The 16,024-nt window shown below is 39.0% G+C and overlaps 1 long non-coding RNA gene across 1 annotated transcript in view; it reads right to left on the reverse strand.

Moving 5' to 3' along the window:
* The window catches only part of LOC113583731, a 17,682-nt gene extending 2,305 nt beyond the window's left edge, over positions 1-15,377 (reverse strand). Inside the window, exons 1-3 of the long non-coding RNA XR_004777055.1 lie at positions 13,791-15,377; positions 13,153-13,251; positions 12,073-12,163 (exon numbers count right to left, since the gene is read on the reverse strand). This is a non-coding gene — a long non-coding RNA (uncharacterized LOC113583731). The remainder of the gene's footprint in view (positions 1-12,072; positions 12,164-13,152; positions 13,252-13,790) is intronic.
* Between the last annotated feature and the right edge of the window lie 647 nt (positions 15,378-16,024).

Consider the following 16,024-nt stretch of genomic DNA (forward strand, 5'->3'; position numbering starts at 1 on the left):
GTGTAGTTATGTGTGTGTAGTTATGTGTGTGTAGTTATGATGTGCAGTTATGTGTGTGTAGTTACGATGTGCAGTTATGTGTGTGTAGTTACGATGTGCAGTTATGTGTGTGTAGTTACGATGTGCAGTTATGTGTGTGTAGTTACGATGTGCAGTTATGTGTGTGTAGTTATGATGTGCAGTTATGTGTGTGTAGTTACGATGTGCAGTTATGTGTGTGTAGTTACGATGTGCAGTTATGTGTGTGTAGTTATGATGTGCAGTTATGTGTGTGTAGTTATGATGTGCAGTTATGTGTGTGTAGTTACGATGTGCAGTTATGTGTGTGTAGTTACGATGTGCAGTTATGTGTGTGTAGTTACGATGTGCAGTTATGTGTGTGTAGTTATGATGTGCAGTTATGTGTGTGTAGTTATGATGTGCAGTTATGTGTGTGTAGTTACGATGTGCAGTTATGTATGTGTAGTTACGATGTGCAGTTATGTGTGTGTAGTTATGATGTGCAGTTATCGGTGTGTAGTTACGATGTGCAGTTATGTGTGTGTAGTTACGATGTGCAGTTATGTGTGTGTAGTTATGATGTGCAGTTATGTGTGTGTAGTTATGATGTGCAGTTATCGGTGTGTAGTTATGATGTGCAGTTATGTGTGTGTAGTTATGATGTGCAGTTATGTGTGTGTAGTTATGATGTGCAGTTATGTGTGTGTAGTTATGATGTGCAGTTATGTGTGTGTAGTTACGATGTGCAGTTATGTGTGTAGTTACGATGTGCAGTTATGTGTGTGTAGTTATGATGTGCAGTTATGTGTGTGTAGTTATGATGTGCAGTTATCGGTGTGTAGTTACGATGTGCAGTTATGTGTGTGTAGTTACGATGTGCAGTTATGTGTGTGTAGTTACGATGTGCAGTTATGTGTGTGTAGTTATGATGTGCAGTTATGTGTGTGTAGTTACGATGTGCAGTTATGTGTGTGTAGTTATGATGTGCAGTTATGTGTGTGTAGTTACGATGTGCAGTTATGTGTGTGTAGTTATGATGTGCAGTTATCGGTGTGTAGTTATGATGTGCAGTTATGTGTGTGTAGTTACGATGTGCAGTTATGTGTGTGTAGTTATGATGTGCAGTTATGTGTGTGTAGTTATGATGTGCAGTTATGTGTGTGTAGTTATGATGTGCAGTTATGTGTGTGTAGTTATGATGTGCAGTTATGTGTGTGTAGTTACGATGTGCAGTTATGTGTGTGTAGTTATGATGTGCAGTTATGTGTGTGTAGTTATGATGTGCAGTTATGTGTGTGTAGTTATGATGTGCAGTTATCGGTGTGTAGTTACGATGTGCAGTTATGTGTGTGTAGTTACGATGTGCAGTTATGTGTGTGTAGTTATGATGTGCAGTTATGTGTGTGTAGTTATGATGTGCAGTTATCGGTGTGTAGTTACGATGTGCAGTTATGTGTGTGTAGTTACGATGTGCAGTTGTGTGTGTGTAGTTATGATGTGCAGTTATGTGTGTGTAGTTATGATGTGCAGTTATCGGTGTGTAGTTACGATGTGCAGTTATGTGTGTGTAGTTACGATGTGCAGTTATGTGTGTGTAGTTATGATGTGCAGTTATGTGTGTGTAGTTATGATGTGCAGTTATCGGTGTGTAGTTACGATGTGCAGTTATGTGTGTGTAGTTATGATGTGCAGTTATGTGTGTGTAGTTATGATGTGCAGTTATGTGTGTGTAGTTATGATGTGCAGTTATGTGTGTGTAGTTATGATGTGCAGTTATGTGTGTGTAGTTATGATGTGCAGTTATCGGTGTGTAGTTACGATGTGCAGTTATGTGTGTGTAGTTACGATGTGCAGTTATGTGTGTGTAGTTATGATGTGCAGTTATGTGTGTGTAGTTATGATGTGCAGTTATGTGTGTAGTTACGATGTGCAGTTATGTGTGTGTAGTTATGATGTGCAGTTATGTGTGTGTAGTTACGATGTGCAGTTATGTGTGTGTAGTTATGATGTGCAGTTATGTGTGTGTAGTTACGATGTGCAGTTATGTGTGTGTCGGACTTCAACCTAAAAGGCCGCTTCCCTCAGCTTACTGCTTGGCTACTTTTCTGACCCTTGTGCTACGGGGGACACCAGTGTTTCACTTAGACTGACTCCCATAGCGGTTGTTTAATGTTGCAGTGAGCTGCAGGAAACTGCCATTTCACTTTGGTACACAGTCAGTGAAAATACATTTTAATTACTAATAATGAGACGTTGGGTACATGTACAATTATGGCATCACCAAGCTGAAAACTTCAACCCGTAAATTGGAATAGTGATGAAATCTGAAAAAGGAAAATCAGCATAAAATCTATTCTCACCACCACTCATATTCTCTAAAGGTACAATACGTTATATCTGATTATGTGGCGCAATCATTGTGCACACAGTTAAAATAAAGACAGCAAAAATGGTCATCACTTTGCTATTATATCCTTTTCCTGTACCCCCCCCCCCCATTTTGCACTGAAGCTCTAATGTACAATTCATTATTTATAAGCTTAGCTTGAGTCATCCTGTGAAAGCCTGAGGGCATGCTGAAAGCAGAGTCCCCAACCTAATGCACTAACGGGGTCATTTGCAGTCAGCGCACAGTGTGCACTCTTCCACCAAGGGAACATAAAACGTGGCCGTGTGACCACACAGGAAAGGAAATTAGAGAAGAGAGTCTGCTGGATTGACTGCAGTATCAGAGAACCAGTACAATATTATAGAAACAGTTGCAACATAACATTCTTCTGAAATGCAAACTGTACAAAACAAAGCTTATGAAATGATTAAGTGATGATAATATTAATGAAGAATTAAGATCAGGGTCATCATAACGTTTAGTATCCCATGATCAGAACAGAGAAAACTTTTAGTGCTTTTGCCCGATGAAGCTCAGTTCAAAGAACTCCGTCTTGCTCATGAATTCCACTCTGACTTCATTTTTCTCCGAAGAATCCTTTGTTTTGACATCATCTGACAAACAACTAGACAAATGTATAAAAAAAGTTTCTTTCTGATATTGAAAGGTGAGCATTATAAGACTTATCTTGTTATTTCACTCATTTTACAGGATTCTATCAGTTCAGAGTTTGAGAAGGCTGTTCAGAATGAAATTATAACTTGGTCAGATTTAAAACTTATTTCCAAACATTTCATGCAGGTCCCACGTTCACCCCTCCCTGGCGTCACGGTTCCCACGGCAACAGTACCTGTTTGATTACTTCCCAGTTTTGTTCCCTCGTGCATCCTTGTTCTGGTTTCAATCTGTCTCACCCCTTGTTTGTATCTTCGCCTGTCGTTATGCTCACCTGCGCCTTGTTAGTCTCTGGGTTTATCTGTGCGAAGTCTCATTTCTGAGCCGTGGATTATCGTTGTTTGTTATACTGGGTTGTTTTCCATTCTCCTGTTTCCCTGTCTGTATTGTTTACATCGTGGACCACGCTTTTAGACTATCCTGCTCTCTATTACACTACACCTGCCCCTGCGCTCTGTTAAACTACACCTGCCCCTGCTCTCTATTAAACTACACCTGCCCCTGCGCTCTATTAAACTACACCTGCCCCTGCGCTCTGTTAAACTACACCTGCCCCTGCTCTCTATTAAACTACATCTGCCCCTGCGCTCTATTAAACTACACCTGCCCCTGCGCTCTATTAAACTACACCTGCCCCTGCTCTCTATTACACTACACCTGCCCTACTGCGTTCTGTTTCTGTTGGTGCTCAGAACCTGACAGTGGTTTTAAACTCAAAATTAAAATTAATCATTTTTGTGGGCTTTATATAGCCCAGCAGTCGTGTATTTGTTGCTATTGACAAGGACAAGGCTAAATAAAATCTGAATGCCATGAAATTAAAATATCGAACATAAGAAATGAATCTCATTAAACAAAACACAAATGAAAATGGCCAAGACCCGTTTTAACGAGTGATTTTAATGAATGACTCTGCAGTTAAACTCTAGAAACATTTGCTTTGACAGTGTCCTCTGGGACGATGCTCTTTATAATTCAGGTTGTCATTAGAACAGAGCAGTGGGGTACCCTAGAGCGGACTTTAATATGACTTGATATGAACTCCTTGCTGTGATGAAATTACCAACACTCCAACCACATGCTGTCCTAGCTGTTGGCCTTCCATCAGCAGATAGCTGGAAAAGGAATACACCCAACTAATGTTCAGTGGGGCGCCTTTAAGACAGATATCCATAAATCAGAAACAGAATCATTGCACACATGTATGGCATATACCATAGCAGACTACAGTATAGACTGGACATGTACAAGAGGACTAATGAAGTATTTAAAATATATAAATTATATTTAACTAATATAAGACACAAGAAAAATAAATAGAAGAAAGAGAGAGTAGTTACACAAAAGAGCTGAGTGAAAAGAAAAAAAACATTATGTGAATATATACATATCTGTAGATCTGAGCAAAATATAGGAAATAGACTCATTTACATGATATTACAAGAAGATGTGAACATTTCTACAGTTTTACAGTCCAAAGGTGCATAACTGTGCAGAGGTGATATAGCTACTGCTTTGGCCACAGTACTGGAGGTTTGGGAGGTCCAGAGTGCTAGAGGTTCTCTACATTTAATGAATGCTACAGCTTTGGAGGAGAAGCTATTTGCATTAAAATACACACAACTGTGCAACTGAGAACCCAGAAGTGGAATTAATATCAAATGTGTAATGATGTTTCTTAATGAGATAAAAAAAATTGTGTCATTGAGTTACATATATGATATGTAAGTCTATAACAGACTTGCCCTTTACATAGTGAAAATATACTAGTTCAGCAAGTGAAACAGACTGCCTTAGTATTTCTAAGTGGCTATTTGTTTATAGGTAACTAAATTGGCATCCTAGTTACTAAAGTGTGTACTAAATGTGTTCAGTGTTGTCGATATGCTCAGAAAAGGCCTTTTGCCCAATTAATGATGTTTGTACATAATGAATATCTGTTACAAGTACAATCATACGGTTGCTCATTATGTAAGCATATTTGTACTATGACTAAGCCTCATACTTTGGAATATATTAGATGTGTGTAATGTGGCCCTGAAGTAATGTTGTTAAGAAAAAAAAAAATCATGTTAATTATGGTAAATAATGCATTTCACTAATCGTGACCTAATTCAAACCAAATTGAGTGCACAGTGCCAGAAGCATATATGCAAACTCCTAAAGAGACCATTCGGGTCATCTAGAGGATTTATCCCAGTAATACCACATATCTAGAGACCTTAAGGAGCATGCTCACATAATTTGGTATCTAAAATGCTACTGTAAATTGTGACTCATTTTAAAAGACACTGGAATATCTGTGTTTATGCTGGCTGCTGACAGTACAAGTGAACCCTCACCATGAGACAGCCACCAAGTTTGCTCAAAAGGTTTCCTCCATTAAAATCCAGTCCAAATTAGATTTTCAGTCCATTTTTCAGTTTCCATTCCATTTATAGCTGTGCATTGCACAACCTCGCAGAATGCTTTAGTACCTAGTAGACTTTAAACACACCAATAAATCTCCATAGGCTGTGATCATGGTTACAATTCATAGGAAACAGCAGTTGGAATAAGGTATGGAGTAAAACAAATTGTCCTTTAAATATATTCAAGTGATACACTTATTTCCAAGTATGATGCAAGTAAACATGATAGAAACCTGATATGCGACAAAAGTATGTCAAAATTCAGTACTGCACGAGAAGCTCGTATACCTCATGCTTGGGAAACTCAACATTTACATTCACATTTGAATCAGTAAAAATGATTTATGCATTCTGCTAACAGCAAGAGCAAAAACAGCAAAGTCCATCTATTACAATCTTCACTGTCCCTCATTAATGTTAATAATATAAGCTAGCACCATTATTTGTGAGTTCCTGAGCCAAATGTATTAGTAACGGGTTTGTTAGTGATCATATGGCACCTGAGGGAAAAAAACGTTGCACAATTGAACAACAGGAGCTATGATGAGAGTACAAATTATTGACTCATTACATTTCTGCAACATATTTATGGTATTAGCTTTGTATTCTTAAGAACATCTTATGAAACTGTAAATTGCTAAATGTCTCAAAAATTCAGCTCACATGAGGTTCCTGTGAGATACATAACAGAACTGTCTCAGTAATGATAAAGGTATTCTGAAATATTTTAGTCAGCATTTTGGACAATGTTTTTTGCATGTCAGTAACTGCTATTATTATATAATACTACTAGTTATATTTGTACCATCATATTCATAATACTGCTCCAATATGTGATGAATGGCCCAACCCACGTTGCCAGCCATTTACAGAAAACGTAGCCAGCGTTTTAGATGCTTGTTAATTAGAGGAGTTTGTGAGTGCTGCAGTGCGCGATCTCCCCACCACTCTCAGCAGTCATGGAGAAATACACTGTCTGGGGCATGTTTTTGGTCCCCAGCAACCAAATCCAATCCGTGCAAAGTCGTTTATAAATGCAGGTTGCTGCATTAGAAAATATCCTGACCCAACCTGTTAAATACTCCAGAGTACTACAATGCTGCCAAAGTAATCAAGTTTCTGCCACATGTGGCATCACCTAGTCTGGGGGAAAAAAAATCTCACCTTCTAAACCAAGCCACACAAGCCATATCCTTATTTTAACTTGGAATTAGTTTTATTTGTCTTTGGAAAAAAAGATCCATCATCACCCAACAGTGTTTTCTGCATAAATGTGATGACATCTCTGTTCATATGGTTGTCTTTACATGGTGATTTGACAACCAATTACAAGATACTGAAATCTCTCTAATGCATTTTATCGATCAAGTGGTGGTGTAAAATAAATTAACTTCCTTAACCAGTCATCTTGTACTCACAGCATGTTCTGCTTACTTCCTGTGCTGTCCTGTACAAACAATATTGCAGGTAAATATTAAAATACACCTCTTGAGGCTTTGGTATATCAGTTGACAAGAGTGATTGCCCTGAGTCACCTGATAAATGTGTCAGCAGGTCTTTATAGCCCATTTCCTCCTAATCAATTTTTAGCCATGATTATTTCTATGTACATGATTGTACACATAATTTGATTTTGAATTACAAACTGCACAGAGGCATATGAATAAGAGATGATGCATAATTGAACTGAGCAAAATGAAAGCACTACAGCACCTGCTGCCCTACTGGTGTTTATTGTTGCTCTGAGCTAGGTCATTCTCACTGGCACATTCAGCTAAGTTGAATTTATGGGAGCTCTTAAGGAGACGGTGCACATCATCTCTCTCCACTAGTGTGAGCAGAGCTTTGTTTCTCCTTGGGGAGAAGACAGGAGGCAGAGTATTGGTCTGGGTTTTGTTCTGCAGTGTGGTCAGCTTGAAATGAGAAATCCTGATCTAAGCAACTAAGAAGTGCATCCATGCACCGTTCTGTATTCATGTGCCAGGCAAACTGCGTAATTACATGGGCTTTCTCACATGTCAATACATTGACTTAAGATGAAATTGATTTAGGCTTTTTTTCCCTTTCCTTTAGCTGTACAAAATTAGTTACTAGGGGTCGAATAAAAGAAGCATTTAAGCAGAGACACTTTCGCATGGATCGCCAGGATTGGAGTGGGCGAAGGTGGCCAGGGTGTACTGTGCTGAGCCTGTCTTCCTCTGACACCGGCAGAGCAGCTGCCTGGCATTTCAGAAGCTGCCTGCTGTGACCAGTCGGCCTAAGCCCGTTACTACACGGGGCTAGCCACCCGAGCACATCTCAGCCCGAGAGCCATCAGAGAGCCCACACATATCCACATCACAGCGGCCGAGACACAGCCCAAAGCCCCACAGCAGACACATATCCACATCACAGCGGCCGAGACACAGCCCAAAGCCCCACAGCAGACACATATCCACATCACAGCGGCCGAGACACAGCCCAAAGCCCCACAGCAGACACATATCCACATCACAGTGGTGGGCAAGACAGTCAAAAGGATGAGAATTAGCATACTGAGAACCATCCCAACATGATATAAATGTTTGGAAGCAAGTTAAATAATTTTTAAAAACGAATCAGCTGAATGTAAGAGCTATGAACATTTTAATTACAAAGTGCATCTAACGTTTACCTTAAATCATTCCAAGTATTTTAAAACTGTTTTTGGCAGGAAAAAAGGCATAAAATGTAAAAATCTAAAATCTAAACCAAGGAAATGCTGTACATGCTCCCCTCCAAAGGTGCAGTTTAGCTGCACTTATGTGTAGGACCCTCAGGTGTGCACTCACCCTCAGTTTAGTATTGTTTACAATTCAACAACAACAATTGTACCAATACTTTAAATCAACAGATAAAACACTGCCAGTTAAACTTCACTGCATTGTTTTCAACTTGCTCATGCATCAAGGTTATGTTTTGAATCACTGACGCTTCATATTTTTATCAGGCCTATCTTTCTTTTCAATTAGCATTAATGATTTTAATTTCATTAGCAAGAAATTACAGTTTCCAAGTGACCAGTCTAGTTTCTGTGTATTCAAACAATACTGCTCTGAGGCAGAGACACCTTCAGCCATGATGAAACGATATCACATTGGAAAAGATATCCTAAAAGAGATCACTTTTTTCAAATTACCCAATGTTCTAATACATTCTAGGGCCACTGTGTGTCACAATCCCTTGGAGTCATTCTAATTTTTTGCCCTATACAGGGATGTGCAAGAAAGTAGACGATGAGAAAATGTTCTACTACTGATACCTCTGGTGCTTCCAACAGAAAAGGCATTAGGCACAAAGTTAATGCAGAGGGAGCAATCAAGCGTGCAGAGCAAATCCCAACAAGATTGCCAATGACTAACAATTGTTGTTTGCAAATGAAGCTTTTTACCCTTTGAAAAATGACGCAAAAATAAGGAACCTTAAGCATGCTGGAGAACGCTCAGTGTCCATTCCCAGTCATCGAATTACAAAATCATTTAATGGCAGTCTACAGTAATATATTCATTGTCTGTGCGCTTGTTGTCATGTGACCTCATTTACTGGCATTACAAACATTGATTTGGAATTACACTGCTGGACATGGCTGATGCTAATGCAGGCAGACAGCCCACCAGAGAGTGCACACTGAGACTGAACAGTGTGTACTGAAGTGCTGCCTTTACAGTGATCTTTACACCTATTCAGTAAGAGAACACACCACTCCTTTAAAATGACATCAACCTTCAAAATGTACAGAGCACAATCAGTGGTGACATGCAAAGGGTTAACAAAACAATGCTGTTATCTCTACTACATTAGTGTATAAAGCTGTCTCCTATAATTATTTAATGGATAATCCATTCCATTATGTAGCTCCAACAAACGTAGTACTGATTTCAAGGCAATGCAATAAATGGACATTGCATTTTCAACTGTTAAGGAAATTTTACATTCATTTTACTTAAAATCATTTGATACCATGGCCACCAGAGTGATACCAATAGGAAGAACATGATTCATATTGGTCACATTCTCATCCATGCACTAATATAGTATCTATATTCAAACCTTCAAATACATTTTAAACTTGTAGTAAAGTTACTATATGTGATAAATAAATAACAGGTATAAATCAAAAATACACCTATAAAAAACTTGAGGTCATAAGCTTTCTTTTTTCATAAAGGAATGGTTTTACTGAACAAAATGTTCCCAGGAAACTTTGCACTTATTGTTAAAAACAAGGCAGGTTTATTTGTATAATAGTAAGTGAATTTCCATTTGAATGGATGTCATAACAAATAAAGGCAATCTAATTTAACAAATTACACAGACAACAATTTACATTTTAATATCTTTACTGAAAAAAGGTTTGAACAGTCATGGTCATCAATGGAAAAAATATGTGAACAAATAGGATAATGACTTCTGAAATCAGGATAGTTTTAGGTGTTCAGCTAATCAGGCCAGCTGTGGTTTCAGTCTTGTCCAGCCACATTAAACCCCACAACTGTGGATACATGCTTTTAACAGCAGGGCTGGGTTAAGTGCAGTATGGCCCTATCAAAAGAGAACATCAGAAGACCTGGGCCTGAACAAGATTAGAATTTACCACAACAGAAACTCCTACTCCGGTGCAAAGTACATTTGCTGTGGTTAGATAAGAAAAAAGGTAGAAAATGTTGTATACAGATATGTTCTGGAAAAAAACATTGCATACCATCACCAAGTCCTCATCCCATGTGCAAATCAAGTTGGAGGGAGCATAATGATGTGAGGTTTCTTTGTTGTAGAAGGAACATCTACAGAATGTAAGAGCATACATCTGTAATCTAAGTCTTGCCTAGATAGAGATACATCAGACCTACTGAAATGCTAAGGTGTGATCTGAGGCCATAAGCAAGACAACCCAAAAATACTGAAAGTCCTGCACTGAAGAATGGGCCAAAATGCCTCAATCATTCCACAGGACTGTAACTAAATTAAGTGTTTGTGGAAGATATTGCCATTAAGTTATTGCCCATATTTAGTTTGCAATACGTTATATGACTGTATATAGGTTGCGTATGTTATATGCCTGATTGCACAACCAATTTTGGGTTTTTAAGTGACATTTTGCTATGACATTTTTAGCTTCTAACAATTATTCCAAATGCTTAAACAAGAATGATCAAACCTTCTTAAATAAGCAATCTATTGCTGAAACAAAATTTTTTAGATTAATTTAAATTATAGATGTTCTTTAAATACAAACTAATGGGAAAAGCATTTTAGAGTTTGTATATTAAGGCAAAATCTTCCGCTTCAAAGGGAAAAGCTGAATAAATTCTGATATTTGATTTGAGATTTGCATATGTTTCCATTTATCTCATTGATACTAGGAAACATTTCTGTTTGATCACAAACCAGAGATATTTTATAGAAAAGAATAGTATTTCTGAGTTCAACTCTCAGAATGAAATTAATGCAATTACATTTTAATTGGCTTTACCTACTAACCCTGGATAATATACACGTGCATCATAAGGATATGTAAATAATATTTAATAGCGTCTGATTGATCGGTGTAGTGCTCTAGCACGTGCAGACGGAATCTAGCACGTGCAGACGGAGTAGGGCGAATGCAGCTTCAGTAGAGAACACGCTTACTCCTCAGACAGAATCCAAAGTACATGAGCGAAGGTCGTATATCCAGAAAAGCAGTCCATGAAGCAACCAAGGCAGACAGGGAACAGGCAGAGAGAGAACGATCCAAAAACCAGGCAAAGATCAACTAACCAGATAAACTGACAAAGGCAGAAATGAGTAGACGAGACTTTGCAACGACTGAACACAAACAATCTAGATACAGACTAATACAAGTCTATGGGTACAATAACAGGGAGGTAAGAAACTAGTAAGGGGCAGAAGCAAAAGAAACCAAAACAAGGAAACCAGAGGAACCAAAACCAGGAAGTAAATAAACGGGCATTGCCGTGGGAACCGCGACGCCAGGGAGGGGCGAACGTGACAATTAGGCAGTAACTGTCCAGGTAGATGTTCACCTCTTTGATATCTGGCATTTCCTCATAGGCCAAAGATTACAATGGGAGAGGGAAATGTGTCGGAGCACTGACGGAGTACCGGGAGGACTGGGCAAGAGTGGCGCTTCGCAACTCTGACGGAGCACTTGCGTATGAAACATGCAGTGGAACAGTTCGCTCATGAAACCCACAATATGTACCTGCTGACAATACCCCATGATATCACATCATCATGTCACCCAATCTTAAGGTCAATTATTAATCAGATTCATATTAATCAGTAAACATGTGGTTAAGCATACCATTTTTTTCATAATTACACCAATATTACACAGTTATTATACACAATAATAAATATATTATATTAAAGAAAGCTTTTTATATAATATCAAAGACCCAAAATAGGCTACTCATTAGCTTAAAGTTACCCTTTAAATTATTTTTTGCCTACACAGTGGGGCTGCTAATGCAATTTTTTGTAACACAGACAATATTCCTCCTTCATATAATTATGGTATTATCAAGTTCAGTCTTTATACAACAACTGACACAAAAGCAGCTGAAATTCACTCACACTCTCTGGTCTGTCCTCAGTATGGTAGTCAGTCATTCTTTTTCATCACTGAGGACTGTTCAGGCTTGTGATGTCTTTAACTCTCAAAGTACTGAGAAAAAAAAAAAAAAGCAAAACAGCATAACCTGTTAAAAACCTGTTGAGCATGTCACAATTTGCTTTAGGTAATGTTTCACAAATCTGTGTAGGCTCACAAAATACAGTGAGAGTTTAACACAGCATAACGAAGGCAACAGTTCCATATTTATGCATTCACCAATAGATTAAAAACCCAGGGCCCCAACATAGGGTTAGGAGGATAGCCTGGGCTTTCATTGTAGCTTCCTGGGTCACAAAAAGTCAGAAATAATAAGTGGGTTGGGCGTGAAATGGTGGGGAATTTGCTAAAAATCCCTCTGTCAGTGCAGCTCCTGTATTGGAAGTCTCTGATTCAGGTTTGCCAGGTGGCCCTACAGCGCCGCCCTGACACCACCCGCACACATGCGGATTATGCTTTTCAAAGAGATGCAAGCTCCTGTAATTTCTTACCAATTTCTAGACGTTTTTGAAATCATATGCCTTGAGAGAACAGATCTGCAGAGCCAATTCCAAATATAGCCCTGGATAATGTTAGAAGAAGAAGCAATACTCTTTCTGATACAATGCTGAGTATTTGCACTGAATTAGCTTCGTTTAAATACAGAGGCTCCCAAGACAAGTGTCAAGCAATGGATGGTTAATATGAAAAAGAAGGCATTGAGAAAGATTAGACAGTGTCTGTGGAAGCTTTACAATAGCTCACAGGCAGAAATTACTATTATTATTGCCTCTCACACAAGAGAACCTTGGCTATGGTGAGAGACAACAGTAGGACAAAAAACAACTCAGTTAACATCATGATGTGTCATAAGTTAAGTCATAATGATGGAGCTTTCTGATCGGATCAAAGCTTGTGATATAATTTTAAATTCATGTAGGTGGGGTCAGAAAGTGTCGAAAATCTGACATAATGAGTCAAGTCAAGACCAGCACTTTTTTTAACTGCATTTACGCTCAGTTAATGGAGAGAAGACGCAGTTTGCACACCAATTTGTGACTCACCATTGACATTTTCTGAAATGATGAGCTGGTTGAGTTTGCTGAGCCCTCCCACAGTCACTCTTTAAAGGGACCCTAAGCTCTAAAAGGCTCTCTAAATCTCTTCAGGAAAAAAAACAACAACAACTGATTATTCTGGGCACGGATGTAAATAATGCGCAATAATCCAGTCTGGTGGCTGCATACCAGGATATTAGGTTGAACATGAGACAGGAAGCAAAATGAAAACAGAAAAGCTGTTTCACATTTCAGGATACAAAAGCAGAATACATGAGGGTGAAACAGGCTTTCTCTCACTAAGGTCTGCATGAGTCTTCCCTGACACCATCATTCATCACTCATGCACACATCGCTGTCCTTGTACAGCCTATGATAAAAGCCTTTCAGGTTTTTGAAGCAAAATGGATGAAAATGGAAGTACAACCTGAAAGGATCTAGAAAAAAAAAATAGCCTATAGTACAATCACTATAGTATGTGATTAAAAGATAGTTCACTGTTTATTAGCACAAAGTTTTCCAACCAGTGTCCAACATCTACCTGCACTGCATAAGATATTTTTACTCAGATAAGTTACAGGGCCTGAAATGGGGGGAAATTGCCCCCTCTTATGCTTCACATGGTGCTTAACTAAAGGTCTTACATAACGTGTCTCCGCTCAGCGTGCTGGAAGGACACCATCTCTTTGAGGAATTTAACCAGACGACCACATTTCGAATTGGCCGATTCGTTGTCTGCTATAAAGTAGCACATTCGTTTCCTGCTCCCACTGCAAGTACGCGACTTCAGCAGCAATGCACCGACACATTGCTGGATGAGCTTTCCTCGTGCTGTATGAGAAACGCCAACGGAGCGGTGACGTAACGGGCACGTTTTGTAACGTCGCTGGTAAAAGACGACACGGTACGTTTAGCACTTCGATTTTAAGAAGATCTCGTTTCACCGTAGTTAAGTTCCAGCCATAAGCCATATTCTAAGCCTGACACCTGTCCTTTGGACTGCTTCGTAACCTCGGTAACGTTACGGTACTTTTGAGATCCGGTTCCATTTCAGATGCTGCAGATGTTCGTTTTAGCCAGTGATGCGGGTTGGCACGCCTGCAAGTCCATATCGTGGAAGCCTGTGCGTTTGCGTTAGCGAGAGATGCTGCACAGTAGGTGGTCCCCCTGGCCAGGAATGTCGCCCGGGGCGGAAGTCGTCCATCCGGCCCGCATTCCACACTGGTGTACGCTGGTTGAACATTATTGGACATCGCCGTAAACGTGTGCAGGCATTTACGGCATTAGACGATCCAGAGTTGTGGAAAGAGATTAAATGATGTGCAATAACCGCACACACACACAAAGATGGAACTGATATTTCTATGTTGAGTTTTGACAAATTATGACTCCTGGATAACAGTAAAATAGATTCTTCAGTACAAGTTGCTTTGGTCTCTGGCCATAGCACAAAATAATATTCTATCACCAATGCAGGAAAAGTCATTGCTCTTTGTACAAATAGATAGACAGACAGACAGATCGATCAGATTTTTAGTCCCAGAGAGAAATTCATGAGAATGATATCATATATTGGATATTGGTAAGGGCTATAAACAAGAAATGTTATGCACCTTAAATTTGTGAAGTGTAATATAATAAGAAGCTTTTTTTTTTTTTTTTTAGGAAATGACTCTTGGTACGTGGTCAAATTTAATAGCTACTAGAGATCACGAGTCTGCACTTCACTATTCTAATTGGAAGGAGAGACGCAGATTGTGAAATCCTCCCATTTTACCAGACAAACATGAGCTTGGTCACATGTTCAAGTTTCCTCCAAATTAAGGTACTAAGCAAAAGCTAATTGTTCGTGAGTTTGAAAAGACAGAAAAATCAGGCTACCTTAACTGATTAGTAGCAAAAGTAGAAAGAAGGCACAGATCTAGGATACTGACAACTGACAGTATCTTAGTTATTCCATTAGGAACAGAAAAATACTTGCCAAATATTCACTAACAAGTCAGTAAAGAACACCATGCCTCAAATAAAACAGTTTTACAATCACAAAACATCATTCATGTCATTCAACAAATTACATCAATTGTATTTCTGCATGATGAATAAGATAACTTGCATTAAGAATGATATGGAAGAATGCTACCAAGTAAAATTACAGTCAACAGCCTGCAATGTGAACTCGATCTGTCTAGTCTAATTATGATCAGTCTATCCTTTGATGAATTGCCAAGCTGTGTTCAGAGTTATCAAGATTCTTAAAACTATAATACATATGAAATAGTAAAAATAAATAGTCTATTTTAAACTGTGTTCAAGATCTGTTAGCTGGTTTTTTTTTTTTACTCCTAACCTATTAAAATGATTAGACCCCATCACATATAAATTAGCATAGAACCGCCCATTTCATAGCTCTGGTAGCTTTAGTACTGAGAATGTAACAGTTTTCTGCTTCAGTTCCTTTCTTTTCCTTCCTCTGTACTTCCCACTTCTCTTAACATCATACTGTACAGGAAGCGGACGCCCAATCATCACAGTATAACACCAAGTCAGTTCAACTGCAGGGATCTCAATCTGTCCATAAATAAGTGTGAATCAATTTCTCCTGCATTGGCACCAATGAAGGTTGACAGGTGCACTGGAGGCAACAGCGGGACAACCGCCCAAAGGTACTCTGGCTTTGCAGATGTTCACAATTATTCGTTCATTATCCTTGCTGACCGATTCTTCTCTACAGTGCTCTAGTTTTGTATTTTGCTGTGCCCTGGTCATTACTGGTAATATTAGGTGGTACCTGCAGCCCGTACAGGTTGCACAGGTAGTCAAGTTCCTCATCAAGCAAGCAACAGGACCAGCATCTGCCCCTTTGTGTGAGGAGGAACAA

This window comes from Electrophorus electricus, chromosome 17 (assembly GCF_013358815.1).
Source record: "Electrophorus electricus isolate fEleEle1 chromosome 17, fEleEle1.pri, whole genome shotgun sequence".
In the NCBI taxonomy this organism is placed as follows: Eukaryota; Metazoa; Chordata; class Actinopteri; order Gymnotiformes; family Gymnotidae; genus Electrophorus; species Electrophorus electricus.